Source organism: Paramisgurnus dabryanus, chromosome 22, assembly GCF_030506205.2.
Source record: "Paramisgurnus dabryanus chromosome 22, PD_genome_1.1, whole genome shotgun sequence".
NCBI lineage: Eukaryota > Metazoa > Chordata > Actinopteri > Cypriniformes > Cobitidae > Paramisgurnus > Paramisgurnus dabryanus.
The window spans coordinates 25325290-25338979 of NC_133358.1; the positions used below are offsets into that span (position 1 = coordinate 25325290).

General features: G+C 36.9%; 1 protein-coding gene across 6 annotated transcripts in view; it reads left to right on the forward strand.

The window, feature by feature from the left end:
* The first annotated feature begins 4338 nt into the window (after positions 1–4338).
* Positions 4339–13690, forward strand: part of ntng1a (netrin g1a) — a 118586-nt gene continuing 109234 nt past the window's right edge. For 5 of the 6 annotated variants that reach the window (XM_065258498.2, XM_065258492.2, XM_065258495.2 and 2 more), the window contains exon 1: positions 6021–6919. The gene's annotated coding sequence lies outside the window, so the exon portion shown is untranslated. Of the gene's footprint in view, positions 4619–6020; positions 6920–13690 lie in introns of those variants that run through there. The other variant, XM_065258493.2, reaches the window with a different exon arrangement.

Below are 13690 nucleotides of genomic sequence, written 5' to 3' on the forward strand. Positions count from 1 at the left end.
GACACTTAAGCATTTCACAATGATAATAGAAAGGTTGACCAAGGCAAAATAGCATAATGCCAACCATTTTCTTTGATTTACAAAATAGTACCATTTAAAATAATTGACCAAAGGTTTTTTATATAACATTTCTTCTAGCCATAGAAATCTTTAGTCTGGACCTTGATGGGAGAATTTCAAAAGCAAAGTTAAGGGTATTCAATTTTTCAATATTTAAAAAAATATATTAAAACCATTAGAGAGAGTTGAGTCATTGATCCAATGGCAGTAATGTTAGATCTTTGATGCATGCTGCTGAACTACAAAAAAAACTAATTATTATAGGTGTGCAGTTTAAAAAAATCTAATTTTAGGCTAGATCAGTATAATCACTTGCTTTTTAACACTTTTAATATCATTAACCTTAAAGTCTAAGACCCCCTAAAAATGCTGGGTTCAAACCAGCATTGTGTCAAAAATGGAAAACCCAGCTGTTGGGTTATACACTAAAAAAACAAACGGCGCTATATAGCACCAAAACTGTTGCTTTGGATCGTAATCATAGAAGAACCGTTTTTAGTGCCATATAGCACCGGTGAAGCACCAGTGAAGCACCTGTGTAGAACCATATAGGGGCCATATAGCACCACATATGGTTCTACACAGGTGCTTCACTGGTGCTTCACCGGTGCTATATGGCACTAAAACGGTTCTTCTATGATTACGATCCAAAGCAACAGTTTTGGTGCTATATAGCACCGTTTGTTTTTTTAGAGTGAACTCAGAAAAAGTTTAGACCCAGCAATAGCTTAAAACAACCCATCATAGGTTAAACTACTACCTAGGGGCTGGGCTCGTCCCTTTTTTGACCCAGTGCTGGTGCAGAAATAGGATTTCACTGCCTGACACAGAACAAACACTAATGAGCTAAAATACCATAGGATCTGTTTGGACACAGTATTTGATGTCAACAACAAAAGTCTGGAATATCTGATGACAAGCCTGTTTGTTTTTCTGTCCTAACCATGCATTTTATGGTTAGTTGAGCTTTAGTGTTTACATTTAGCATTTTTATAACCCTATCATAACAACCCATTGGTTTTGCAGGATAGCTGTGTGGGTAGGTAGAGAGCATATGCGGTTCATGTGAGGATAAGATTTTCTAAAAGGGTAAGGTGTAGTAAGTAAGTAGCCTTGGTACCAGATACGATACAATACCTGAAATTATGAAATTATGACCTTTATTGGGTTTTAAGTTGTTTGTGTTAGCTAGAAAATTATTTAATGATTATTTACGTGTTAGAATAACAGTTGCTTATAGCTATTACCCGTTGTTTTGGTTTACTCTGAATGCAGTTTTGATGTAGAAAGTTTCTTAATTCTCAACCGCAGGTAAGATTGTACTTGCCACTGCATTCATTAAAGTGTCTTATGCAAGCTTATGTTGTTTTGTCTTAATTAATTGAAGCAGTTTGTCATTAACATGCTTAAATGGTCACATTTGTTTGATGTATTTAATTTAATACCAGTAGATCGGAATATATTACCATGGTTAAGAATTGGATGTATCTAATTGAACCCTGCTATTAATAGCTGTGTAGATGGTAAGGAGCAAATTAAATCATAGCAGTGTCTCTGTCTCCTAGACAGCCTCGATGAGTTTTCACCCACACAGGCATATCATTTTATCCAATACATCCCCTGGTATGCTAATGATGTTACTGTAAATAAACCAAGAGAAATCATTTACCGCCTGCCACTTACAGTAACCAATATTTGTTGACATCTCATGAGAAGACAAATTGCACCCATATTATTGACAAATCTTAATTTGGAAGACCAAATCCTACCGAGCGGATCCCCATGGCCAAGTGACGATCTGTCATTATTATCATTACCAGGCCCGTTTGCTTTTATAACCGTTGTAAAATCAGCCACAGCCCTGTCACGCAGGCAGGTTATGAGATCTTAAAGGCAGCTGAGTTTTAATGAACAGCAGCTCAAAATCAGAAGCCCAAAATGGTTTTAATTTTGAGGGGTTATTATAATGTTTACTGTGGGTTTGGAGGTTATGTGTGGGAGTTTAAAAATAATCATATGCTGCTGCGAATATTAACTTTTCATGCCAGTCACCCTGGGAAAGGCCAAAGCTTAAATTTAAAAAAAAAAATCTTGAAAAAATGTGTCTTTGTATTTAAGACTTTGTCACAAATTTCTGAATTTGCAATGTCAAGGATCCGTTTCAGCCATTTTTAAGAAGATATTTATGGTTAAATGTCACATTTAGCCATAAAGTTCAAGATATTAATTTAAATCAAAGAAGTGTAATTATTGTGAGATTAATGCATAACAAAAGTATAGTCTAAAAAAAATGCTGGGTAATTTTTAACCCAGTGTTGGGTCAGAAAAGGACAAACCCAGCTGTTGGGTTAAATTAACACAAAAATGTTTACATTTGACCTAACAATTGGATAAAACAATATAACGGGTTGGATTCATCATTTTTTGACCCAACACCGGGTTGGAAAATCCCAGTATTTTTGTAATATGCTGGGCTGTGAGTGTTGTTACCATTGACTTCCATAGTAGAAAAAAAATATTGTGTAAGTATTGTGATAAATGATTAGGTGGTACCCATTGAATTCTATCGTATTTGTTTTTCTTACTATTGAAGTCAATGGATCCAATCAGCTGTGTGCTTACTATCATTTATCAAAATATCTTGTGTTCATCAGAAAAAAACTCACAGGTTTAGAGTAACACAAGAATGAGAAAATGACAGAAGTTTCATTTTTGGGTGAACTATCCTTTTAATATATTTTTTTTCAGTCGAGGAATGTCTGCTTTATTGTAAACATCACACGGAATCGAAAAAGTTTTACATTAAAAAGAAATTGCTTCTTTTATTTTTAAAACAATCAGATTTTGTCTTAATGATTTATAGTCTTTTATAGTTTTATGGCTTTTATCATATATGTCAATGGAAAATCCATATAAGGGTTAAACAAACTGTAGCATTGCCTCACTTAACAGTGTCTTCTCTTTAAATTTCTTGCTGTGACAGATGTGTGCTGAACAAAACGGAAGAAACTCAATATTGTCCTCAGATCTGAGAGACAATAATAAGACACAAAGAGAGGCGGTCATCAATTCTCAGATAACTGATGGGTATGACAGTACTGAAGGAAATAAAGGCTGATGCTCCTACTGGCCGGTGGAGTCACGTGAGTCGCCCGTCTATGTCAATTGCACCGGCAGCAAGCTATTGAACTTTCTGATAGATTTTAGATGCATAGCTGTGCAGAATATGAAATAGTAAGCACAGATACAGCGGATATGCTTTCTCTCTTAAGCAAGGAAATCAATTGATTTTTTTTTTTAATGTAGGCTACTGTATGTTCTGGAGACACATAACAGCTGGTGATATGCAATATCAATTTACTGCGTTATTCAGAACATTGTTTTGTAAAATATGTTTTCTATTGTGCAGATAAGGGGTAAAACACGTTAGTTGTTGACTGACAGAATGACAGTGCATTGAATTCCTTTTTTGCACCCTGGAGGCTGTTTATTGGAAACCTTACATGAATGACTACAGTCAATAGACCAAGCAGTTTGCTTTAATGTCTTCAGATGTTTCCATGAATGCACATAAAAACAGCATTTAAGTTTTCAGATCAACCATAAACCTTCCTGTCTGAACCAATGACTGGTCACTTTTAGGTTAAATGGTCCATGACAGAAATGCTTGCTTTATTCTCCTTCACTAATTTAGATGGTGGCAGGTGTGAATCAAAGCCAAACCTTGAAATAATGCCCAGTGATTCACAGCCAATGAGTCATTTTAGTAATGTTCTTTCTATCACTTGGTTGAAAAGTCCAGTAACATAATCATGAAAATGCCTCAGATTGTTGTACACAATTTTATTGACATTAAAAATGGTTTTAAACCCACAAAGATTTGTATTCAGGCAATGTTTCTTTTTATGAATCTTGATCTCAAATTAATTCATACTGTGTAGCTCCACAATATCTCTCTAATTTTGTGATCTACCAACATATTTTGTGTTCAAATTGACACAAACTGATAGAAAATCTGATTAATTTATGTTATAAGAAGACAGATTATGTTTTAGTTCCCCATGTAACAATTACATAAGTATTGAGTAATTAGCAATATCTTATTAGTGCATTTTTTACAGGAACAACTTTTACGCAGTGGAAACTATTGTAATAAATTATACTGACATGTAATACATTACCCAGACTTTCTAATTAAGTCGCGCACGACTCTCCGCCACATGTTGATTATAATCCCACCTTTCAAAACCATCTCACCACATCCACCCAAAAGAAACGGACTAAGGATTCAGCAAAACGTAACACTAAAGCCGGGAAAGTGTTTGCCAGCCGTCGCATTTGTTTGCTGAGTTGTTTGACTGGCTGAAGTGCCATTTGTGTCTTCGATTAGAGCACCATTCCCTCGGAGCGGAGGACAGGATCGGTCGCCTCTGAGTTCAGCTCCGCACCTGCGCGTCTCCAACATGTCCCGATTCAAACCCGTCAAATATCGCCGTGCGACATGAGATCTCATCGCACTGTTCGGATTGACGCTTTGGAGTGAAGCTTTTGTATAAAGGTGAGATCAATAGAGACTTTTTATTCTCAGTGCTTGCTTGTGTGGGTAATGGGTGCGTCTCCCCAAACTTTTGATGTGTGTTGGGTATTTTGTGGGGACGCGGGCGCAATGTGAATTAATTATGACTTCTTGAGGCATCATTTGAAATAATTTACGCTAATATAATACGAGCCATGTGGTCTACGGACTTGCTGGTTTACTGAATGGATGGTTATATTGTCGTTAAATTGCCTGCAGTGCGTAAAATCTACAATGCCCCTTTGCGCGCTTGAACCTCTTAATGTGCATTTATGAAAACCTAGCTGTTTTATTAGAGCTGACCGGTGTAAAACTCTTTTTGCCATTTTTTTTTCTTTTTAGATTTTAACCATAGGCTTAAAGGAGGACCCCAACTGGGCACTGTCAATGTGTTAGTTCATAAAGGTTTTCTGACAGCAGAAATGATAAGGCTTAAATTATTTCAGTACCTGTTTTTATATAGCCTACTATAGCCTCCAGTGCTCAGTAGTATATTGTGTTGCAGCATCAGATTTTAGATTTTAACCACAATAAATGTAATTAATTTTAAGAAAAATAATGTGGAAGTTTTGATTGCTAATAGCTTATTATGCATACTATTAACTCATTAAGCACAATTGCAAAAAGAAATCTGATTCTGACTTTTTACACCAATTCTTAAAATGAAACAGAGTCACAGACCGGTCTCAGTCCATGTAACTTCAGCCCCTTCATTCAGTACAGTCATAGCCCTAATAATTCAAACATGTTTTACTTATATTAGCACTTTTGAACTACTGTGTTGTTTCTTAAAACTACCCCAGCTTCATGGCCAAAATCCACCACATTTTCTTTCTCTGCATGCGTTCAGCAAATTAATCACTCGGTCATTTATTTTCAAATGTGATAAAGCAAATAATTTTTTAAAGGATTTTTATCTATATTTTAATTTCTTTGCAAGGATTAAAATGTACTACCTGCAATTGGATCACACATGTTCACACTTCTGCATTAGTGTGTGCATAGACTTTTATTGTATTGTTTTGATAAGCAACCTACAATTTATAAGTAAACTAATTTAATTGTATTAATAATACTATTAACTACATAATATGTGAAATTACAGCTTTAATTATTTTAGCAGGAGATAGCAGCTGAATTTTCGAGCAGTGCACTTTTAGGGGCATAATAATCTTTGAATGTAAAGTTCAGTCAAGTTTTAGTGTTTACATTTGTACTTTTGTGACCATACACCATAATTGGATTTTTTTAGGTTTTTCTTTCACATTAGCCTATCTGTGTAATAAATGAAAATAAATGCTACCTTTAGGACCCTGCGGATGGCATACCTTATTTCGTATTTTATCGGGCAGAGACTCTTATATCTGGACGGAAAAATCTTTTTCGCACCATTGTAAAACTATAACTAAGGGGCTGTATTTTCTGTCCCGTTTGTTACTCTGTCCTGTCTGAGTTTGCAATACTAAAGAATCACAGAGGAGAGAGAGGATGAGCAGAAAACAGTGAGGGTTGAGTGGATGTGTAAAAAGCAAGAGTGTGCGTGGAGTGTCCAAGTGCGTAATCTTCCCCAGCCATCATTTCCCGCCTGACGATCGCAACATAAGCGCGTGAGGGAATGCGCGTGAGTAATAATCGTGGACGTTTCGCTGCTCTCGCGGAATAATTGGTGTCGTTCGACTGACTGACTGAAACGTCGAGGAAACAGTGAAAATATTACTCAAAAACTGTTTGCTTTCCTTATCTCCGCCATCAAGCGGGGACTCTCTTGGTTATTTTGGATATAGGGCGGTTGAAAATAAAACATTAGGAGCAACGGACACTTGGCTATTCAAAGTTTATTGAGGACGCTTTTTTGTGCTGAGGCGATTGTCATGTCACTCGCAAAAGAAAAGACGACGGATGAGAAATTTTGGGATTTGTGAGTTTGGGACACACAAAGAGATTGAATTCATGCACATTTGTGCTTCCTGAAAACGCTCTTTGGATATTAATCTGTCATTTTTTGCCCTTCAAAGTTTTCCTCAGAAAATACCGCTTCGGTGACGTATCGCGCTAAGGGATGTGGCACGCGACTTAAGGAAAGATTGATAGACGGGTTTCCAGTCGCTGTGTTTAGTCAGCCCGTTTAGTTTGGGTGGAGGTGGGGAGACTTCGTTTTTCCCCAACTCATCACATTAAGATTAACACGGGCGTCTTTAAGAGGATGCTGTAAGGTCATTCATGAACTTGTTGAACACTCAGCCCTCTGCGGGACCCTTCACATCGCGAGTAAATCTCAATAACGTGAGTATTCCGCTTCCTTTCAACGTTTCAGTGGGTTTGTGTGAATATTTAAACTGTTGCGACCACAAGTTACTCAATAATTTACTTATAGGAGCTGGTAATGTGGTTTCGGAGCATTTTTAACTTTCCTGAAGCCTGTTTCGGATTTGTTCACAAAAATGTGTGGTTAACTGTCTACTGCAAAATCCCTTCTACATAAATCTGATGGCTTCCTATATGAAAGAAATAAAAGATGTATGTATAACTAATGTTTGTGAAGCGGGAAAGACTTCAGCACCTTGGACAGTGAAAGGCGGTCAGGGGGTGTAGCGCTATTTCTATGACAGAATGTGAATGCGCCCCCTTGTGGCAGTATTTTCTTTTATTGTTTTGTGTGCGGTTACCTGATGTCCTAATTTGTTTTAATCCGTCAAAGTGGGTCACTTTGCGGAATGCTGTTGTATCTACCATTGCGATTATCAAATTAGTAACGTTTTCCTTAATTATATTATTTTTATTATTATTTTAGATAGATTTAAAGACACTTGTAATTACAGGCGAAGGGTTTGGGGCAGATGTTGCAGATGTGGGCTGTAGTTCAGTGCAATATGATCTCAAGATTTCATGATTATGATTTCAAACTTTGTTCTCCAGTGGGATATTTTAAGCAGTCTGACACATTGCAACGAAAACTGTGTGCCAGAGCAGCCTTTTAGGAAAAGTACATTTAATAATGCATAACATGTTCAGATGTCACTGCAAAGTTGTGCTTGGCAGTGGAGGGTGATGTCTTGAGTGTTGGAGCATTGTTGGGAGAAGGTCTGTGACAACACTGTTCTTTTAGGGGTTTGTGTGTGTGGAGATTGTGAAACGAACCCCTGAAGCTAAGCTGCATAAACGGCACAAATGGCATTGCAAGAGTTAAGAGTCACCCTGTCAGGTAGCCTGTACCTTCGCACATGAACAGAAAGTGACAGAACATTCTGGCAAGACAGGAAGGAAAGAGGAAGAGAGAGAATAAAGTGTAAGGGAGGCAGAAGTCATGCTTCTCTTAGCAGCTGCGCTCAGGGAGGTTCTTTACTTCTGAGGCCAGGGACCTGTCTGCTGACAACAATCAGATTGCATTATGGGATAGAAGGTCTGGCGGGTTCAGTGGCACTCACAGAGTGTAGACAAACCAGCGCTTTGATTTAGCAATTTACTGACAGGCTGAATCTAACGCGGCCGTGATCGTGCTTTCTACTTGCAATTGCCACATACATAAAAGATAAAGGAAAGATCTCACACCTGAATATTAGGAGAGTTGATACACCAGAGTGGATAAGCTTGGATTAGAGCAGAGATCATCAGACTCGGTGGGTGTATGTGTTGGGCTGTCATGTTTAGGGAAAACATGTTCACTCCCTGCTGCACTGAATGTTTATTTATGAGACCTGTCATATTGGCAGACTGTTTATGTTAGAATCACTGATCCTGTGCGGGCGGGTGCAGAAATCCCAAGATGCTGCAAGAGCACAGATCTCATCGAGTACCACACCTCCCTCTATATCACAGGCTGAGACACAAATGACAATGACAGACAGAGAAATGTGGCAGTGGAATGGAGAGTTTGGGATAGAGAGAGATTCACATTATGCAGTGTGGTATAAAAAAAATGTAGACATGTATCTGCTCTGGCAAGTCTAGTGTCTTAAGTGAGCACTACAGTATGTGTTTTAGAAATGCAGGCATGCTTCAATGGCCCAGCGATGAGATCTAAGTAGACACCACTATAAGGAAATCTGAGCTCATGCTTGTTTCATCAAGGTTATATGATACCTGTTATTTATTTAAAATAATAAAATAATGGATTATTGGTTAAACCGTTACCTTAACATTAAATTATATTTTGTTGATGGGTACAGTCAAGCCCACATGCTAAAATTAATTCGAGTAACTATAGTTAGTTAGTTATTTCTATAGGGAGAATAGGGATATTTTTAATTAAACAGCAATTTTACATTTCCTTTAGTGTGTAAGTGTGTATTAGTGAATGTTAAAGATATGCAAAAGGTACAAACCCCAAAGTAAATGGTGACGCAAGTTATTGTTTCCAACGTAAATCTCTTTTCTTGGACTACAACAAACACGCAGATTGTAGGCAACAGTTTACTTCCCAGGCCTGTTGAAGTGGACAAGACCGACATTATCATAATTCCTCCCGCTTTGACTCATAGCCTGTAAGTTAACTCTTGTAGCATTGCATTGTTAGCGAATCTTTCAAACATGGTACTGTCAGAGGTATTCAGGCCAATCACAATGTACAGATTAGCTGGCCATTCAGGGACACAGCACTTTGCACAAAAACACTTTACTTTAATAGTTAAAAAACGAAGTGTCAGAAATACCAGTTTTACAGAAATATAACAGATCCAAAAACTTTAACCATTTAAAGGTTTGCCAGATGTTGTCTGTTATCCTCTGGAGTTATATTTTCAAGATGATTCATTTTAGATGTTAAATTGCTGAACATTACTGAATGTTTTTCAGTTTATTTTATAATCACTTTCTAATTCGAAGCCTTGTGAAAGCATTCGAGTGCACAGTTTACCCCGTATCTGTGCAAATAACAAATAAACGAAACATAACTTGACTTCTGACATGAAACTTACAAACCTGCCTCACTCAACTTACTTACCATTCATTTAACTTTCAATTATCGTAATTATAGTATTATTACAGTATTTTTATTACATTATTGCTAAATTGCATGTACTTAAAGCAGTGTTTTTTTTTTCGGTTCATTTAGCTTCTTAAAAAAATTGCATTTAAAGTGCAACAATACAGTTTTGGTTCATAAAACTAGTAAAAGAAATGTAACTACAGTAACCAGCATTTGTTGTCCCGTCTTACTAAATTACACCCCTATTACACAAGACATTATGACTGTATTTATGGCTTCCATTGACAACTGCCCTGTTGCAGTGGGATTGTTTGTGAATCTTCTCATTAGGGTCTCATGTTAAATATGATAGCTGATAGAATGTGACCTTTAATACTTTTTTTATTATAATACATCCCACTATCTATTCCAGTTACTCCTGAATCACCAATGATTAAATGGACTTTTATGTGGATCATAGAAAGTGATAACAAGCGGGCATGTGTGATTTTTAATGTGCCCTGGACACATATCCTCCCTGTATCTCTAATGGCGCATTACACCATCCTTTTTATTTCCTCTTTCTTACTCTGTGTGTCCTTTATTCTTTTGTCACTCTTTTACTGGACCTGCCTGTTAAAGCCTTATAGTTCAATATTGTGTGCTTTACTCCACAGATGTCAGAAGTTACCCGGTTGGTTTCATTTTATTGCCACTAGTTTTACTCACCGTCCACATAACAACCATTAAGAGATTTGCCCATCTTACTACCATTTACTCCTTGGTGCCTTAAACCCCCCATCTTTCTCTCTCCCATGTCTTTTCTCTGTCCTTATTAGATCTGGAGGATGTAATCAGGCTCTCCATCCATAGCCCTAGATAATGGTCATTTTGATGGATGTGAGGAGTTTTAATAGGATGTAGTCATACTTTAAGATTCATTAAAAACTGACCTTTTTCTATACTTCTGCCAGTATTCATTTGTATTAATCCATAGGTTAAATGTTAAAAGCCAAATGGTGGAAAATTAAGATGAATGAAGAATTATGATTTGTTATTTCATTCAACATTTCCCCCTTAATGCATATTTGAAGCCATGGTTTTTAATCTGCATTGCATGTTTTATGATTTACATCATACGTAATAAATCATTAACATTGACTGAGTAAGGTCATGTCAAAGATTGAAATGAAAATAAAATCTATAAGCCAAATCAAACATGCTTCTTATTTCATAGTTAGATTATGGATTTCACAGGTTTTTAAAGTTTAAACAGCTTTGTTACCCCACAATATTTGGACAAGTTTAGCTATGAAATGTCTGTATTCGCTCCGAACCAATTTCAACACCCTATTATTTACTCTTTAAACAGGCAGTTTTGATAAACATATCACAATCAGACTGTGATTTCATGCTTTGCATTTTTTCTAATTGGAAATTATGCTCTATTACACGCGACCTCGCTCTACTCCCCGTTCGGTGATTTCACAATGACAGCAATTGTGCAAATTATCCTTAACCCACTAGATTATTCTCGGCTCATGCACGGAGCTCTCATCTGAGGCTGGTCTGCTCTAAAGCTGTGCTCTGATCTCACTAGCCGCCCCGCCTCTGTTGGGCCACACGAGGTTAATTGAACACTGTGGGGCTGGTGACGGAGCAAGTGTGGGGTCAGCGGCTGTATTGACTGGACAGACTGATTAACAAGCACTAAAATGCTCCTGGCCCCCGCTTTCAGAACGTTTGGTAAGTCGTCGTCAATTATCCCCCTGCTAGCCTCCATCAGGGGGAACTGGCAACCTTTGCTCTCTCTTCATTTTGTAGCTGTGCGTGCAGAAACCGTGATTTTGCCAAACGCGGATAGACGACTCTAACTGTTTTGTATTGATTGCTCTTAGGAGACAGCCAAAGGATCACATATTCATTGAGGGTGACACGCATGGTTTCAAATATGTTTCAGATAAGGGGGAAGAGCTAAATGAAATAACATCATAAAGGACATACAGTAGTATGCAAAAAATAAATCTTTAGATGTTGCGACAATGAAAGTATTACATGTAAAACAAAAAAGAAGAATATCATATGTAATGATGTCAAATCATAACATTTTGCATGTAGAAACATATAAATATAATCTATTAGTATCAGTTCAATAAACTAACAAAAAAGACTGACCCAATAAGATTAATAATATGAGTAATACTTGTTTTTCTAATGTCTGACATACAGATCTTAAAGGGACACTTCACTTTTCTTCAGGTCTGGCGATACCACTTTTAGTATAGCTTAGCACAATCCATTGAATCTGATTAGACCATTAGCATCGTGCTAAACTGTAACCAAAGAGTTTTGATATTTTTCCGTTTTAAAACTGGACTCTTCTGTAGTTACATCATGTACTAAGGCCGACAAAAAATAAAAAAATGTTTTATAAGCGATATGGCTAGGAACTATACCCTCATTCTGGCGTAATAATCAAGGACTTTGCTGCTGGAGGGGCAATAATATTACGCAGCAGCCGAAAATAGTCCCCTTAGTAACTTTCAATAGCAGAGGACTATTTTCGGGCAGTGCGTAATATCACTACGCCTGCTGCCGCTGTTACAGCAGCAAAGTCCTTGATTATTAAGCCAGAATGAGAGTATAGTTCCTAGCCATATCTGCCTAGAAAATCCCAACTTTAATTTTCCATCAGTCTTAGTACACGATGTAACTACAGAAGAATCAAGTTTTAAATAGAAAAAAAAATTGAAACTCTGTTTTTTTTGCGCGCGATGCTAATGGTCTAATCAGATTCAATGGATTATGCTAAAAGTGGAAGCGCCAGACCCAGAGATCAGCTAAATGGATTTCAAAACTTTAGGGGAGCTGGAAAATGAGTATATTTTCAAAAAAGTGGAGTGTACCTTTAAATCACAGATCTATCGCATAGATACACTGTAAAAAAATTCCGTAGAAATCGCAGCTGGGTTGCCGGTAATTTACCGTAGATTTACATTTATGTTATTTACTGGCAAGAGTTTGTTCAAAGTTAAATGAACATTAAACATTTACAAGTCTTTGTCTTTACAGAGTAAAACTAAAAAAAACAGCATCAAGCAAAACATTCTGGGAAACAAAATCTGAAGCAAAAAACAGAAAAAGGTTGATGATGATTTCTGATTCCCAGAATGCTTTGCATGAGGCTGTTATTGTATAGTTTTATTCTGTGAAGATAAAGACTTGTTAATATTTAAAATTTATTTAACTTTAAACAAACTCTTGCCAGTAAATAACATGTAAATCTACGGTAAATTACCGGCAACCCAGCTGCAATAACATTGAAATTTCTACAGATTTTTTTTTACAGTGTAGCGGATACAGTTTGTTTAATTTACTTCGTTTCCTATTTTATTTTAGTGTTTTGTATTATTCTGATGTAACACATAAAAGCAGTTTTCTACAAATTGCTTTACTTATTGCTTTGTGTTTTCAGATTTACTTTGCACAAATCCCTGAGAGAATAAATCACAGCCCCATTCTGATTAAAAGAGCACACCGATGAAATGTGTATGTAGGACAATAAGATCAAGAGAATAAATATAAAATAATGATGAAGGGCCTTAAGTGCACTTGTCAGTGCAGAAATCCATTTATAATGTAACTTTCAAACCATCTTTACTAAAAGCTAAAGACTGCACTATCGAAAGTCATTGAAATGTATCACTCACCTGCTGATGTATAAAATTCTTCTGAGGGCATTGATTTTCTATATAAGGATGTTTTTTGCATCCATGTTTTTTCAAGAATGGATTTAAACCATAAAGTCAGGCCATAAAGCATCAAATTCCTGTGGTGTTTGTGGTTTCTATGTAAGGTGCTCGCTGTGAAATGTTTGAATGGTGAGCTTTTCATAATGACACGGGAAAGCATTTCATGTCGCGCAAGAGAGGTGTTGCACATTATGCTTAATCTCCTACACAAACAGTTTACCTGCCTCTCTCAGGGGCTCCAGAGTGACTTTAGCATGCTGCCGAGCAGCAGATAACATGTTTCTATAGTAACTTTTGTGAGGGTAACCTCGTGAGTTTGCCCCCTATTCACAATTTCATCAATTTTCTCACAAAAGGCAACCGAGAAATCATCAGTTTTGCCTTTATGGTCTGAAAACC